Source organism: Apodemus sylvaticus, chromosome 4 (genome assembly GCF_947179515.1).
Source record: "Apodemus sylvaticus chromosome 4, mApoSyl1.1, whole genome shotgun sequence".
Taxonomy (NCBI): domain Eukaryota; kingdom Metazoa; phylum Chordata; class Mammalia; order Rodentia; family Muridae; genus Apodemus; species Apodemus sylvaticus.
Genome location: NC_067475.1, coordinates 75,968,592 through 75,986,550, shown reverse-complemented (window position 1 = coordinate 75,986,550; position 17,959 = coordinate 75,968,592). Strand labels below are relative to the sequence as shown.

At 38.6% G+C, this 17,959-nt stretch overlaps 1 pseudogene; it reads right to left on the bottom strand.

Annotated features, from left to right (window-relative positions):
• Positions 1 to 237: 237 nt before the first annotated feature.
• Positions 238 to 1,101, bottom strand: LOC127683647 (cytosolic non-specific dipeptidase-like; annotated as a pseudogene).
• Positions 1,102 to 17,959: the final 16,858 nt, after the last annotated feature.

Sequence of the window (17,959 nt, the reverse complement as noted above, 5' to 3'; positions counted from 1 at the left end):
AACCAATCTGGACTTTGGAGGTTCCTCAGAAAAGTAACTATATTACTACCTGAAGACCCAGCTACATCTCTCCTGGGCATATACCCAGAAGATGCTCCAACGCGTAATAAGGATATATGCTCCACTATGTTCATTGCAGCCTTATTTATAATAGCCAGAAGGTAGAAAGAAACTAGATGTCCTTCAACAGAGAAATGGATACAGAAAATCTGGTATATTTACAGAATGGAGTACTACTCAGCTATTAAAAACAATACATTTGAAGTTAACATGGTCATAGAGTTCATGCTCCTCATCTGTCACAGGCTCCACAGCATCATTGATGCCAGGGATGAGGATTCGCCTCCTTGTCTATCACACAGCCCCATAGTAAAATGAGATCCGTCATGGCCTCGTGCACTGAGCCACCATATACCCAGAATAGATGTCTTTGTTACTGCATTCCACCTCGATGAAAAAGTAACAAATGCCTCCGAGGCTGTACATGATACACTGCTTCTTCTTCCCCAGCTAGTAATTGTCTGAAATGAAAACATAGTCCACATCTTTGAAGAACTTGTCTTTCTGGGCAAAAATTAACTCATCCAGGCCTTTGGAGCCAGATGCCTTCCATGGAAACCAGGCAGAACTGAAGGTTGATAGGGATCTCCTATCCAGTCTTCTGATAGGCTTCCAGGGCATTCATCCATCTGACCACTGATCTCTTATCATTCATGGAGCCTCTCCCTTATAATCTGCCTTACTGTTCCACCAAGATAAACTGCTTGCTTGCCCCACCCATCTTCCAGGGCCACAGGTTGCATGTCCAGGTGCCCATAATTGCACACAGTTTCCTTCTGGGGATCACTGTCTATCTTGCCCAAAAGAATGGGAGGAAGAGGTATCTCCTAGCCATCTGGGAGCTTCTGCTTCCCAATATTCACCAGATCCACAGAGTCCCCCAGTCTCTGGATATCTCCAGCTGCCACCTCCATCATCCTTCTGATCACTCTTCTCCATCCGTGCAGTCACATTCTGGATGGCAATCCATTCTGCAGGTTTCATGACATAGCAGTCCTGGTTTTCACTGATATACTGGAAGACAATTCTGAGGGCTGACATCTTTGAGGCAGTCTTCAGACATGTGAGAAACTTGTGCCAGTTCTTCACCACATGTCTGAATTTTTCTTTCTTTGTTTGTTTGTTTGTTTTCTATTATTTTTATTTGATATATTCTTTAAGTACATTTCAAAAGATTTCCACTTTCCTGGATTCCCCTCCCTGAAAGTTCCATAAGCCTATTCTCTCCCCCTGTTCCACAATCAAACCCTTACCACTTCCCTGTTCTGGCATTCCCCTACACTGCTGCACTGAGCCTTTCCAAGACCAGGGGCCTCTCCTTCCTTATTTTTGGGAATCATTTGGTAGTTTCATAGGTATTCTGAAATTCTGGGCTAATATCTGCTTATCAGTGAGAGAATACTATCTGTATTCTTTTGTGATTAGGTCACCTCACTCAGGATGACATTCTCCAGTTCCACTCAATTACCTAAGAATTTTATGAATTCATTGATTTTAATAGCTGAATAATATTCCATAATATAAATATACCACATTTTCTATATCCATTCCTCCATTGAGGGAAATCTGGGCTCTTTCCAGCTTCTGGCTATTATAAAAAGGACTGCTATGAACATAGCAGAGCATGCTGGGGAGTCCTCTGGGTATATGTCCAGGAGTGGTGTAAAATGGTCTTCCAGAAGCATCATGCCCAGTTTTCAGTGGAACTGCCACACTGATTTCCAGAGTAGCTGTACCAGTTTGCAACACCACCAGCAGTGGAGGAGTGTTCTTCTTTCTCCACATCCCTGCCAGCACATATTTTCTCCTGAGTTTATGATCTCAGCCATTCTGACTTGTGTGAGGTGAAGTCTCAGGGTTGTTTTGATTTGCATTTACCTGATGACTAAGGATGTTGAACATTTCTTTAGGTGCTTCTCAGCCATTTGATATTCCTCAGGTTAAAATTCTTTGTTTAGCTCCTTACCCTATTTTTATTGCATTGAATGTGTATATTGATTTTGGCAAAATGGCCATTTTAACTATATTAATCCTGCCGATCCATGAGCATGGGAGGTTTTTTCATTTTTTGAGGTCTTCTATTTCCTTCTTCAGAGTCTTGAAGATCTTGTCACACAGATCTTTCACATGTTTGGTAAGAGTCACCCCCAAGGTATTTTATACTGTTTGTGGCTATTGTGAAGGGTGGCATTTCCCTAATTTCTTTCTCAGCCTACTTATCCTTTGAGTATAGGAAGACTACTGATTTGCTTGAGTTGATTTTTTAACCTGCCACATTGCTGAAGTTGTTTATCAGCTGTAGGAGTTGTAGTGGAGTTTTTGGGTAACTTATGTAGACTATCATATCACCTGCAAATAATGATAGTTTGACTTCTTCCTGTTGGGCTTAGACCCCTGCGCTGTTAGCCTCGGGCTATGTCTGTTAACTGGTTTTGTCTTTTAGAGATCTCTGGCATCCTGTAGTCAAGATGGCGGTGAGCGCCCCCTGCCAGTGCTGGACAGTCTTCTGGGTAATCAATGTCCTTGCCGGGTTGGCACACAGATGGCCCACTGAGCTGTCCAGGGCCTGGGTGCAGGCCAATGCCTGTCAGGCTTAGACTCAAGCGATGTTAGTCTCGCACTATGTCAGCTATCAGCTACCTGGGGCTGTCATATCTCCCTGGCGTCCGGTAGGCTGTGGCAATTCTTATGAAAGACAAGATTTAATTGAGGCTTGTTTACAATTTCATTGTCTTGTTCAAATAATTCTTGATCTTACTGAATAGGATAGTGGTGTTCTGTTCATGAAACTTTCCCCTGTGCACACGTGTTCAAGGGTCTTCCTTAGGTCCTTTTCTATTAGTTTCAGTGTGTCTGATTTTATGTGGAGGATCCTCATGGACTTGAGCTTAGTACAAGGAGATAAGAATGGATCATTTTGCATTCTTCTGCATGCTAACTGCCACTTGAGCCAGCACCATTTGTTGAAGAGGCTATCTTTTTTCCACTAGATGGATTTAGCTCCTTTGTCAAAGGTAAAGTGACCATAGGTGTGTCGGTTCATTTCTGGGTCTTCAGTTCTATTCCATTGACCTACCTGCCTGTCACGGGACCATTATCATGCAACTTTTGATACTATTGATCTATAGTATTTCTAATGTCTGGGATACTGATTCCTCCGGAATTTTTTCTATATTATTTGTTTACATTCCAAATGATTTTCCCATTCCCAGTTTCCCCTTCCCTATAAGTCCCATAAGCCCTCTTCAATCCACCCATTCCCCAATCAACCCTCCCCACTTCTCTGTCCTTTTAATCCCCTACAATGGTGCATCAAGTCTTTCCAGGACCTGGGCCCTCTCCTTCCTTCTTCTTGGTAATGAATTGATATGTGAGTTGTGCATTGGTTATTCAGAGTTTCTAGGCTAATATCCACTTATTAGTGATTGCATTCCATGTGTCTTCTTTTGTGAATGAATTACCTCACTTGGGATGATATTTTCCATTTCTAATCATTTGCCTAAGAATTTCATGAATTCATTTTAGTATTCCATTCTGTAAATATATTACATTTTTTGTATCCATGGCTCCATTGAGGGACATCTGGGCTATTTCCAGCTTCTGGCTATTATAAATAAGGCTAATGTGAATGTGTTGGGTATGTGTCCTTATTGCATGCCAGGGATTCCTGAGTATATGCCCATAAGTGATATAGCAGTGTCCTCTGGAACTGTCTTGCCCAGTTTTCTGAAGAACTTCCAGACTGATTTCCAGAGTGGCTGTACAGAATTGCATTCCTACCAGCAGTGAAGGAGGGTTCCTCTTTCGGCACATCCTTGCCAACACCTGCTGTCTTCTGTATTTCTTTAAGCGAATTTTCTGTTTCCTTTTTAAGGGTTTCTACCTGTTGAGTCATGTTCTCCTGCTTTTTTATAATGGAGTTACTTATCTCTTCCTTGAAATCCTCTATCAGCATCAGGAGATGTGATTTTAAATACAGGTCTTTCTGGTGTGTTGCAGTATCCAGGACTTGCTGTTGTTGTAGAACTTGGTTCAGGTGGTGCCATGTTGCCTTGGTTTTTGTTGGTGATATTCTCACATTTTCCTTTTGCTATCTGGTTATCTCTTGTGTTAGCTAGTGTTGCTGTCTTTGACTGTGGCTTCTCTGTGCTCCTGGGAGACCCGTTCTCCCTGTGTACACTGGTATGTAGGTACTCCTGTGAGACCTGCTCTCTTGTGATTGTGTTTGGGTATGTAGCTCTGTGGCCCTGTTAAACTCTGGGTGCAGGTGCTAACCTGAAGACTCCTGTCCCAGGCTGTTCCCAGGCTCTTGTGTTCTCAGTGTTTCAGGATGTTTCCTCTGAGTCTTAGGGGTTGTCCTACCTGTGCTTCCTTGCCTCCCTGCACTCCTGAGTGTTTAGGTACCTCTGTGCCTCACTTAGATATGGTACATGGTGGCAGAGGGTGGTTCCAAGCAGGATAAGGAAGCTGGATGGTTTCTGCCAGAGTGTTCTGGGTGTGATCCTCTGGCGAGGGTGGTTCTACCTGTGCAGGCAGGCACCTCCTGGGTGGTTAAGCTGAGTCCCTGTGCCACTTGGATATGACGTGCTGTGGCAGAGGATGGACCCAAGCCAGAGACAGCCAGACGTTCTTATTTTGTTCAAGACTGTTTTAGCTATCCTGGGTTTTTTGTTTTACCATAAGAATTTGAGAATTGTTCTTCCAAGACCTATAAAGAATTTAGTTGGAATTTTGATAGAGATTGCATGGAATCTGTAGATTACTTTCAATAAGACGGCCAATTTCTCCATGTTAGCCCTACTGATGCATGGACATGAGAGATATTTCCATCTGCTGATATCTTCCTTAGTAGTCTTCTTCAGAGACTTGAAGTTTGCTTCATTAGTTACTCCATGGAACCATTTTTATTAGTTCTGGCTATTTTAAAGGGTATTTTCTCCCTAGATTTTTATTTGGTCAATTTATCAATTTTATAAAAGAATACAACTGATTTCTATGAATTAATTTTGTATCCAGCCACTTTGCTGAAGGGGTTTATCAATTGTAGGAATTCTCTCACAGAATTTTGGGGTCACTGATATGTACTATACTATCACCTGTGAATAATTGACTTATTTCTTTCCAATTTTTCCTGTCCATCTTGTTTAGTTATCTTATTTTATAGCTAGAACATCAAATATTATATTGAAGATAGCAAGAGCAGAGACGGCTTTGTCTTGTCCCATGTTTTAGTAGAATCTTTTTATGTTTCTCTCCATTTAATTGGATGTTGACTGTCTTTGTTATGCTTTGATAAGCACCTTTAAACCTGATCTCTCCAGGTATGTTAACATGAATGGGTGTTAGATTTTGTTAAACTCTTTTTCAGCATCTAACTAAAGAATCATGTTGGTATTTTGTTATCGTTGTCCTTCTAGTTTGTTTACATGGTGTATTACATTGGTTGATTTTCCTATATTGAACCACCCTTGCATCACTGGAATGAATTTCACTTGATTATGGTGGATGATGTATTTGATATCAGATTTGGATTATAAGTAATCTTTGAGTATGTTTGCTCCAAAGTTCATAAGAGATGTTGGTCTGAAATTTTATTACTTTGTTGAGTCTTTTTGTGGTATAAGTTTCAGCGAGACTGTGGAATCACAGATGAGTTTCGTAAGGATTCTTTTATTTCCATTTTGTGGAATTGCTTGAGGAGTATTCATATTAGCTCTTCTTTGAATTTCTGCTAGCATTTTGCACTAAAATCATCTGGTGCAGAGGCATTTTTTGGTTTGAAGAATTTTATGACTTTGTATTTCCTTAGGTATTATTGAAATATTTAGATAGTTTACCAGATCATGACTTTTCTTTGGTAAGTGGTATCTGTCTAGAAAATTATTCATTTAATTTAGATTTTCCAATTTATGGAGCAGAGGTTTTTAATGTCAGACATAAGGACTCTGAATTTCACAAAAGTCTGTTGTAAATTCAGTCTAAGTATTTGTCTATCTTATTGATTTCTCAAAAAAAAAATCCACAGGCAAATAGACACAGACAAACACACAAATGAGAAGAAATAAATACTTTCATAACATTTCATCCAATAGAAGAGAAACACACACACACACACACACACACACACACACACACACACACACACACACCTTGCTTTTGTTGATGGTTTCTATAGTTAGCTTTGTAATTGACTGACAAGCCCCTAATTTGACTATTTTTTGTCATCAACTACTGTTTTGTGTTTTCTTCTTGTTATTCTAGAGGCTTTGGATGTACTCTTAAATTATGATTATGAGAACTCTCCAATTTCTTTATAAAACTCTTTAGTGCTATTACCTTTCCACTTAGCATTCTACAAAGTCCTAAAAGTCTTTCTTTATTTCTTCCCTGACCTAGTGATCATTAGTTGAGTTGTTCAGTTTCCATAAATATGTATTGCTAATGTTGTTGAAATCTAGTTTTAATCCCATGGTGAACTGATAAGATGCATGGAAGTACTTCAATCTTCTTGTATCTTTTGAGTCAAGCTTTGAGACTAATTATATGGGCAATTTTAGAGAAGGTTCTGAGAGGTGCTTAGAAGAAGGTATATTCTTTTGCATTTTAGCTAAATGTTTGATAGATATCTATTAGGTCAATTTAAGTCATAACCACTATTTGATTTGTTTTTTCTCTGTTTAATTTCTGCCTCTATGACCTGTCATTGTTGAAGTCTCCTGCTGTTAATGTGTGGGGTTCAATTGTGATTTAAACATTATCAGTGATTATTTTAAATGTGTGGGTGTTTTTGCAATACATAGATACATAGATATTCATACATAGGTATGCAGATATTCAGAACTATGATGTCCTCAATGTTTTTTTTTCCTTTGATGAGTATAAAATGTCCCTCCCTGATTCTTTTAATTGTTTGGTGAACCCTTTTCCAGCCCTTCATACTGAAATAATGACTATCATTATTGCTGAGATGTGTTTCTTGTATACAGTAGAGTGATGAATTCTACTTAAACATCCATTATGTTGGACTGTCTTTTTTATTGTGTAATTGAGTCCACTGATGCTGAGAGATAGTAATGACAAATGATTGGTATTTTGTGTTATATTGATGCTTGTGGTGGCTCTCTCTCTCTCTCTCTCTCTCTCTCTCTCTCTCTCTCTGTGTGTGTATGTGTGCCTATGTGTGTGTGTGTGTGTGTGTGTGTGTTTGTGTGCATGTGTGCATATGTGTTTCTCTTCTATTGGGTGAAATGGTGTGAAAGTATTTATTTCTTCTCATTTGTTGTTGTTGAGTGTGTGTGTGTGTGTTTGTGTGTGTGTGTGTGTGTGTGTCTTTCTGTCTGTCTGTCTATCTGTCTGTCTGTCTATAGTTAGCCTTACTTGGTTGGACTTTTCCTTCTAGTATCCTTTGTAGAGTTGTGTAAGTAGAAAGGTACTATTTAAATTTGAGTTTGTCATCGAATATGTTGTTTTCTCCTTTTATGCTGATTAAAATTTTGCTGGGAAGAGTAGTCTGGACTGATATATGTTATCTCTTAAGGTCTGAAAGACCTCTACCCATGCCCTTCTAGGTTTCAGAGTCTCAGTTGAGAAATTAGGTATAATTCTCATAGGTCTTCCATTATATGTTACCTCTGCTTTTCCTTGTGCAGCATTTTTTGTTCTATATATGTAGTATTTTAATCGTTATGTGCAGGGGGGATTTTCATTTCTCGTCCAATCTGTTCAGAGTACTGTAAGCTTCTTGGAAATTTATGGCCATTTCTTCCTTTAAGTTAGGAAAATTTTCTTTGATTATTTTATTAAAAATATTTCCCTGTCCTTAGAACTGGAAATCTCCTTCTATTCCTTTTAGATTTGAGTTATCCATAGTATCCACAATTGTCTGGATGTTTAATATCAGGAACTTTTTAGATTTTGAGGTTCCTTTGATTAACATACTGTTTTCTTCTTTTATATCATCTATACCTAAGTTTTTCTCTTCTGTTTCATATATATATATATATATATATATATATATATATATATATATATATATATATATATATATATATATATTTGGTTCACGCTTACGTGTGTAGTTTCTGTTCCCTTTAGTAGGTTTTCCACCTCTTAGATATCCTCAATTTGTATAGATATTGGAAAGGTTTATTCATGTCCTTCACTGATTGGATTTTATTTTCCAATTTTTCTCTATATTTATTTGGTTCCATTTTTACTGTTTCTACCTGTTTGAATTTATTTTCCTGAATATCCTTAAGGGATTTTAACATGTCCCCTTTAAAGGTATCTATCATCTTTATAAGGTTTACAAGCCTCTTCTTGAACTTTAGTCTCATTAGGGTACCCTGGGTTAGTTGTGGCAGGATGGCTGGCCTCTTGTGGTATCATATTTTCCTGGGTCTTGTTAATGATATCCTTACATTTCCCTTTACGAATCTGGTTTTCCCTGGTATTCTCTGGATACTCCTTGGGCAGCAGGTCTTTTCTGGAAGGTGGGAGATGGGGGATCGTAGAGCCATGAGCCAGTGAGGAGATGTCAGAATACCCAACTGTACTGTTTTTGGCTCATTCAGAAACCACTGGCCAAGGATTGACAGGGAAATGTTCAAAACATGGAGATTCCATTAGGTCTACAGTAGAATTCCTGTCATAATAGGGGCTCTTAGGTACCTTCAAAGTTCCTCAAGTCCAAAGTGCAAACACAGGGATAGACAATTGTACTCAAAGGATCACATACAACTCATCTCTTCTGGCTGTGTCTTTGGCTGGGTGGCATGGAAGCAATTGATGGTGCAGGGTTCCAAGTTGGTTATTTTTTAGGGTCCCATAAAGTCTCCATAGAAAAACGACACTCTTGGATTTTCACAAGGCTCTCCTTGACTGAAAGGTGAGCCCACAGCTAGAATATGGAGCACAAGGAACCTTGCAGAACTCTGACTATTTTAATGCCTGAGTTTATGCAACTGGGTTTGGGTTGATTATATATCTAGGTGCTGGTTTTTTGGTTTGTCTATGATGGATGGAGTTTTTTCATCTTTCTGTTTCCCCTCTTATATTCTGGCCTATGTGTCCTGTGGTTGGAGAGTATGTCTTCACCCAGTTGGGGGCTGAAGTTCTGGCCACCTTCAAGGCCTTGAGTCAAGCAGGAGTCATCACTCAGTTTGAGAGTTGGCCCACTAAGGCAATTCCTGTATTTGGGAAAGAGGAGTCTCTTGGAGTTATTTGCTAGACTTCTGGCCTACATGGGCCACGGTTAGAAAATGTGTGTCTTTCCAGAGATATGGTTCTTCCAGTCATCATTGCCTGTGATTGAGCAGGGTTTGCCTGCTGGAAATGGAAACTTCTCTTCCAGCAAGTCTGGCCTGTGGTAGGTCAGGGGCTGTTTGCAGAAGGTACTGAAAGAGTGTGGCCTGTGGTAGATCAGGGGCTTTTTGCAGAGGGTACTGAACGAGTGAGGAATGTTCATGGGCAGATGACCTTCATGTTCTTCTGACAGTCTAAGCCTTTGGATTGGCAGGAAGTGTCCCATTATCTTTACAATCCTTAGGAATTTTGTATTACTAAATATTTTTAATCCTATGTGCTGTGACCCATGCAGGGTCAAGTGAACATTTTACAGTGGTTGCATTTAAGATCCCCTGCATAGAAAATATTTATTTATTTATTTATTTATTTATTTATTTATTTATAATAACATGTTTTTATTTATAATTTAAAAAACTACCATAAAACCTTGAAAGATCCATTGTTTACAGATAAAATATAGGTTTTTGTACATTCTATGTTTAGTTGCATACAAATAAAATAAAACTCAAAGGGAAGTTAGCACAGTGCGGAATCTGTGTCACCTCTGCGCCCCAGCCCTCCTTACAATGCACAACGCAATGGGGATCACAGGTGGGACTGAAATGTTCATGCTCATTCTATTTTTCCTCTCAATAGATTGTAAATGTCTGTTGGTTGAAAGCAAGAGAGGAAAGTTTGGATAGAAACATATTCAGATAGAGAAAGAATTGGAAATTTCTAATTACTGATCTAAGCTAACATATTGCTAAAACCATTGTGTTGGATTTGCATTGGATAAATGGGCAATGAGGGCCATCCCCTGTTAAGGGTAAACTTTGCTGACCACAAAGGCTGCTGGCTGTTCAAAGTAGCATCCTGAGATGAGAGGAAGATTCTGAAGATCTGGATCAAAGTTCTTTTTTTTTTCCTCTCTCTTTTAATTTCTCTCTCTTTTTTTTTTAATTCGATATATTTTTTAATTACATTTCAATGATTTTCTTGACCCCCACTCCCCGAAAGTCCCATCAGCCACCTTCCCTCCCCCTCTTTTCCCACCCAACCCTTTCCATTTCCCCGTTCTGGTTTTGCCCTATACTGCTTCACCGAGTCTTTCCAGAACAAGGGGCCACTCCTCCATTCTTCTTGAACCTCATTTGATGTGTGGATTTTGTTTTGGGTATTCCAGTTTTCTAGGTTAATATCCACTTATTAGTGAGTGCATACCATGATTCATCTTTTGAGTCTGGGTTACCTCACTTAGTATGATGTTCTTCAGCTCCATACATTTGCCTAAGAATTTCATGAATTCATTGTTTCTAATGGCTGAATAGTACTCCATTGTGTAGATATACCACACTTTTTTGCATCCACTCTTCTGTTGAGGGATACCTGGGTTCTTTCCAGCTTCTGGAAATTATAAATAGGGCTGCTATGAACATAGTGGAACATGTGTCCTTATTACATACTGGGGAATCTTCTTGGTATATGCCCAGGAGTGGTATAGCAGGATCTTCTGGAAGTGAGGTGCCCAGTTTTTGGAGGAACCGCCAGACTGATTTCCAGAGTGGTTGTACCAATTTGCAACCCCACCAGCAGTGGAGAAGTGTTCCTCTTTCTCCATATCCTCCCCAACACCTGCTGTCTCCTGAATTTTTAATCTTAGCCATTCTGATTGGTGTAAGGTGAAATCTCAGGGTTGTTTTGATTTCCATTTCCCTAATGACTAATGAAGTTGAGCATTTTTTAAGATGCTTCTCCGCCATCCGAAGTTCTTCAGGTGAAAATTCTTTGTTTAACTCTGTACTCCATTTTTTAATAGGGGTATTTGGTTTTCTGGAGTCTAACTTTTTGAGTTATTTATATATATACGATATAAGCCCTTGCTCTGATGTAGGGTTGGTGAAGATCTTTTCCCAATTTGTTGGTTGTCGATTTGTCCTTTTGATGCTGTCCTTTGCCTTACAGAAACTTTGTAATTTTATGAGATCCCATTTGTCAATTCTTCATCTTAGAGCATACCCTATTGGTGATCTGTGCAGAAACTTTCCCCTCTGTACTGATGTCCTCAAGTGTCTTCCCCAGTTTCTTTTCTGTTAGCTTCAGTGTGTCTGGATTTATGTGGAGGTCCTTGACCCATTTGGAGTTGAGCTTAGTACAAGGAGACAAGGATGGATCAATTCCCATTCTTCTGCATGCTGACTTCCAGGTGAACCAGCACCATTTGTTGAAAAGGGTATCTTTTTTCCATTGGAAGTTTTCAGCTCCTTTGTCGAGGATCAAGTGGCCATAGGTGCCTGGGTTCATTTCTGGATCTTCAATCCTGTTCTATTAATCTGCCTGCTTGTCACTGTACCAACACCATGCAGTTTTTAACACTATTGCTCAGTAATATTGCTTGAGGTCAGGGATACTGATTCCCCCAGAATTTCTTTTATTGTTGTGAATAGTTTTAGCTATCCTGGGTTTTGTGCTATTCCAGATGAATTTGAGGATTGCTCTTTCTAATTCTGTGAAGAAATGAGTTGTGATTTTGATGTGTATTGCGTTGAATCTATATATTGCTTTTGGCTAAATGGCCATTTTAGCTATATTAATCCTGCCGATCCATGAGGATGAGAGGTTTTTCCATTTTTTGAGGTCTTCTTCCATTTCCTTCTTCATAGTCTTGAAGTTCTTGTCATACAGATCTTTCACGTGTTTGGTAAGAGTCACCCCAACGTACTTTATACTGTTTGTGGCTATTGTGAAGGGGCTCATTGCCCCAATTTCTTTCTCAGCCTGCTTATCCTTTGAGTATAGGAATGCTACTGGTTTGCTTGAGTTGATTTTATAACCTTCCACTTTGCTGAAGTTGTTTATCAGCTGTAGGAGTTCTCTAGTGGAGTTTTTTGGGTCACTTAGGTAGACTATCATATCTTCTGCAAATAATGATAGTTTGACTTCTTCCTTTTCAATTTGTATCCCCTTGACCTCCTTATGTTGTCTAATTGCTCTAGATAGAACTTCAAGTACTATATTGAAAAGATATGGAGAGAAAGGGGGCAGCCCTGTCTAGTCCCTTATTTTAGTGGGATTGCTTCAAGTTTCTGTCCATTTAGTTTGATGCTGGCTACTGGTTTGCTGTATATTACTTTTACTATGTTTAGGTATGGGCCTTGAATTCCTGTTCTTTCCAAGACTTTAAGCATGAAAGGATGCTGAATTTTGTCAAATGCTTTTTCAGCATCCAATTAAATGACCATGTGCTTTTATTTTTTCTTTGAGTTTGTTTTTGTAGTGTATTGCATTGATGGATTTCTGTATATTGAACCAACCCTGCATCCCTGGGATAAAGCCTACTTGATCATGGTGGATGATCGTTTTGATATTTTCTTGGATTCGGTTGGCAAGAATTTTATTGAGTATTTTTGCATCGATGTTCATAAGGGAAATTGGTCTGAAGTTCTCTTACTTTGTTGGATCTTTGTGTGGTTTTGGTAACAGCGTAATTGTGGCTTCGTAGAAGGAATTGGGTAGTGCTCCTTCTGTTTCTATTTTGTGGAATCGTTTGCAGAGTATTGGTGTTAGGTCTTCTTTGAAGGTCTGATAGAATTCTGCACTGAAACCATCTCGTCCTGTGCTTTTTTTGGTTGGGAGATTTTCTATGACCCCTACTATTTCTTTAGGGGTTATGGGAATGTTTAGATGATCCTGATTTAATTTTGGTATTTGGTATCTGTCAAGGAAACTGTCCATTTCCTCCAGATTCTCCAGTTGTGTTGTATATAGGCTTTTATAGTAGGATCTGGTGATTTTTTGGATTTCCTCAGTTTCTGTTTTTGTATCCCCCTTTTCATTTCTAATTTTGTTAATTTGGATACTTTCTCTGTGCCCTTTGGTCAGTCTGGCTAAGGGTTTATCTATCTTGTTGATTTTCTCAAAGAACCAGCCCCTGGATTCATTGATTCTTTGCTTTGTTCTCTTTGTTTCCACTTGATTGATTTCAGCCCTGAGTTTGGTGATTTCCTGTCTTCTACTCCTCCTGGGTGAATTGGCTTCTTTTGTTCCAGGGCCTTCAGGTGTGTCTTTAGCTGCTTCTCTATACTCTCTCCATTTTCTTTTTGGAGGCACTCAGGGCTATGAGTAGAAAATATTTATTTTAAAGTCCATAATACTAGTGAAATCATAGTTATGTAGTATAAATAAATATAATTGTACTACTATGTGATAATTACAACTTAATGAAGTATATTTAAGAGTAGACATTTGAAACATACTACTTAAGGGGCTAATAGTTCATTTTTGACATGTGACTGGCAACCTTTCTCTACAACAAGGTGAACTCCAGCTTTTATTTTATTTATCTTTCTCTTCCAATTACTATCTTTTAGTTGCCAGAAAAGAGGTCAAAGAAAGTTTGAAGTTCATTCTTTTTGCAAGCATTAGTTTATCATTCTTCTAACAGTATAAAATGACTCCTACTATATACCCAAATGGAACAAAGCATACTGAAAATACTGGACATCTTCAAATAGTGCTTTGTGAAAATACAAATGAATTTGACTGGGGAGGAAATGAATGAGCAGAAGACAAACAATCTATCTAATTTAATCCAGGAGCAACTTCTAATGGAAAATGATATAGTCTACAACAGTCAGGAAGAAAGTTCAACCAAGATTCATACAGGGTTAAATAATGCTGAGTTACTAAAGGTCTTCATAGTTAATACTGGTCCTCAGAAATTTGTGCAAGTGCACTTTCTTGTTCTAGATAGAAAAAAATCACAGTCCACCAATGATATACTTTAACAAAATTAAGAATGTAATAGTGATAAAAAAAACTGCATGGTATTGGTACAGTGCAGGCAAGAAGATCAATGGAATAGAATTTAAGGCCCAACAATGAACCCATATACCCATCATCATTTGATCTTTGACTCAGGAGTCAAAAATCATCCAGCTGAAAAAAAAGACAGCATTTTCAACAAATGGTGCTGGGATAACTCTGGCATGTAAAAGAATGTAAATCAGTCCATTCTTATCTCCTTGTACAAAACTGAAATCCAAGTGGTTCAAGGAACTCCACTGAAACAATATTCACTGAAACCAATAGAAAAGAAAGTGGGCAAGAGCCTCAAGCACATGGGCACAGGGGAAAATTTCCTGAAAAGAACTGCAATCACTTATGCTCTAAGATCAAGAATTGACAAATAGGACCTCATAAAACTGCAAAGCTTCCATAAGCAAAAGGACACTGTCAATAGAACAAAATGACAACCAACAGATTGGAAAAAGATCTTTACCAACCCTACATCCAACAGAGGGATAATATCCAATATACAAAGAACTCAAGAAGTTAGACTCCAGAGTACCAAATAACCCTATTAAAATGGTGTAGAGAGCTTAACAAAGAAATCTCACCTGAGTATTACCAAATGGCTGAGAAGCTCCTAAAGAAATGTTCAACATGCTTAGTCACCAGAGAAATGCAAATCAAAACAACCCTGAGATTCCACCTCACTCCAATCAGAATGGCTAAGATCAAAAACTCAGGGGACAGCAGATGATGTCAGGGATGTGGAGAAAGACCAACACTCATACATTGTTTCTGGGAGTGCAAGCCTGTACAACCAGTCTGGAAATAAGATTGGTAGGTCCTCTGGAAATTAGACATAGTACTACATGAGGACCCAGATATACCACTCTGGGCATATTCTCAGAAGATGATCTATTATGTAATAAGGACACATGCTCCACTATGTTCATAGCAGCCTTATTTATAATACCCAGAATTTGGAAAGAATCTAGTTGCCCTTAAACAGACAAACTGATACAGAAAATGATGTACATTGAGGCAATAGAGTACTACTCAACTATTAAAAACAATGAATCCATATAATTCTTAGGAAAATGGGTGGAGCTAGAAAATATCATCCTGAGTGAGGTAACCCAATCACAAAAGAACATAAAGGGTCAGCATGCAGAAGAATGTGAATTGATCCATTCTTATCTCCATGTACTAAACTTCACTCCAAGTGGATCAAGGACCTCCATGTAAAACCAGACACACTGAAACAAATAGAAAAGAAACTGGGGAAGTCCCTTGAGGACATGGGCACAGGGGGAAAGTTCCTGAACAGATCACCAATAGCTTATGCTTTAAGGTCAATAATTGACAAATGGGACCTCATAAAATTACAAAGTTCTGTAAGGCAAAGGACACTCTTAAAAGAACAAAACAGCAACCATAAAATTTGGAAAGGATATTCACCAACCCCACATCTGATAGAGGGCTAATATCCAATATATACAAAGAACTCAAGAAGTTAGACCCCAGGGAACCTAATAACCCTATTAAAAATGGGGTACAGATCTAAACAAAGAATTTTCACCTGAAGAAATTCGGATGGCCGAGAGGGACCTTAAGAAGTGCTCAACATCATTAGTCATTAGGGAAATGCAGATCAAAACAACCCTGAGATTTCACCTTACACCAGTCAGAATGGCTAAGGTCAAAAACTCAGGAGACAGCAGGTGTTGGTGAGGATGTGGAGAAAGAGGAACACTCCTCTGCTGCTGGTGGGGCTGTAAGATGGTACAACCACTGTGGAAATCAGTCTGGAGGTTCCTCAGAAACTGGACTTGAGACTTCCAGAGGACCCTGCTATACTTCTCCTGGGCATATACCCAAAGGATTCCCCAGCATGCAATAAAGACACATGCTCCATTATGTTCATAGCAGCCTTATTTATAATAGCCAGAAGCTGGAAAGAACCCAGATGCCCCTCAAAGGAGGAATGGATACAGAAAATGTGGTATATTTACACAATGGAATACTACTCAGCAATTAGAAACAATGAATTCACAAAATTTTTAGGCAAATGGTTTGATCTGGAAAATATCACCCTAAGTGAGGTAACGCAATCACAAAAGAATACACATGGAATTCAATCTCTGATAAGTGGATATTAATTAGCCCAGAAGCCCTGAATACCCAAGGCACAAAATGCATAACAAATAACTCCCATGAAGAAGTATGGAGAGGAACCTGATCCTGGAAAGGATTGATCTAGCATTGGAAGGGAATATAAGGACAGAGAAAAAGGAGGGAGGTGATTGGAGAAGGGATGGAGAGAAGAAGTTTTATGGAACATATGGGGAGGGGGGATCCGGGAAACAGGAAATCATTTGGTATGTAAACAAAGAATGTAGAAAATAAAAATATTAAAAAAAAGAAGAAGACCAAAGGAATAGAATGGTCTACACCAACATCTTTACAAAACAAAAAACAAACAAACAAAAAAATCCCCAAAAAACAAAAAAACAAAAAAAAAAACAAAAAAACAAAAAACAAAACAAAAAAAAAAACAAAAACAAAAAAAACAAAAGAACATAAAGGGAATGCACTCACTGATAAGTGGATATTAGCCCAGAAGCTCAGAATACTCAAGATATAATTCACAGACCACATGAAGTTCAAGAAGATGGAAAACCAAAGTGTGGATACTTTGGTTCTTCTTAGAAGGGGAGACAAAATACCCATTGGAGGAGATACAGAGACAAAGTGTGGAGCAGAGACCGAAGGAAAGACCATCCAGAGACTGTCCCACCTCAAGAACCATCCCCTATACAGTTACCAAACCCAGTCATTATTGTGGATGCCAACAAGTGCTTGCTTTCAGGAGCCTGAAAATAAAAGATTTTTTTTTTTTTTTTTTTTTTTGCACAAAAGTGCTACTGGTATCAACTTCTGGACTTGTCCTTCTAAAACAATTAAGCATCAGTTACTTTGAATTTTTCTACAATGGTTTCTGCTCTTGATTCAGTCACATTGAAATGATCATCAGCAACCAGTTGTCCCATTTTACCCATTTTTGCTCATTTCCCTAATATCACATATCTCTCATTAGTCTTCACTACCTTGTCCAAATACCCCTTCCTGCCTATCAATGTGCCCTTGTCATTGCTGAAACTCAAAACGGCTCTTCTCTTCCTATCAGCATAATACCATGTTTGACCCAGACATGATTCATTCCAACACCAGATATTCATGAACTCATCTTTCTCCTAGTTTAGCTGTGAAATTCTAACAGTCTTTCTGAAAAGAACTCAAGTGGAACGAGGAATTCTGGAGCTCTCATAGTGAGAACAGAGACAAATGCAAGATTAATACCCATAAACAATTTCTCAGTCCCTTGGAAACCCATGTTCCATTCTTTGATTTCACTTATAATTTGGTTAATCTAGACTGTGGCATGCTCCACTGTGAGATAAGGTTATGATTATTCTACAACTCATTATACACTGATAGTGTGGATGGTTCTATTTGGGTAATATAAGTGAAGATCTTTGTAAGTTGTCATACTAAGTGGCACACAGTGGAGACTGCAATAGCTTCAAACATTTTTTGCTTCCATTCTGAGCTCCTACACTAAAGACCTCTTGAGAAAGTGACTCAATGTTGTCCCTGCTCCTGACCTATGACAAATAATGGACTTTGTCTGAATTGTTCTTGAAACTGTTTTTTTTTTTCCTTTTGTAAAACAGTGCCAGGTAAATCCAATTATGTAATTAAAGGAAGATATAAATTTATTTTAATGTAAGTCTAATCAATGGATAAATCTGGTAAATGTATT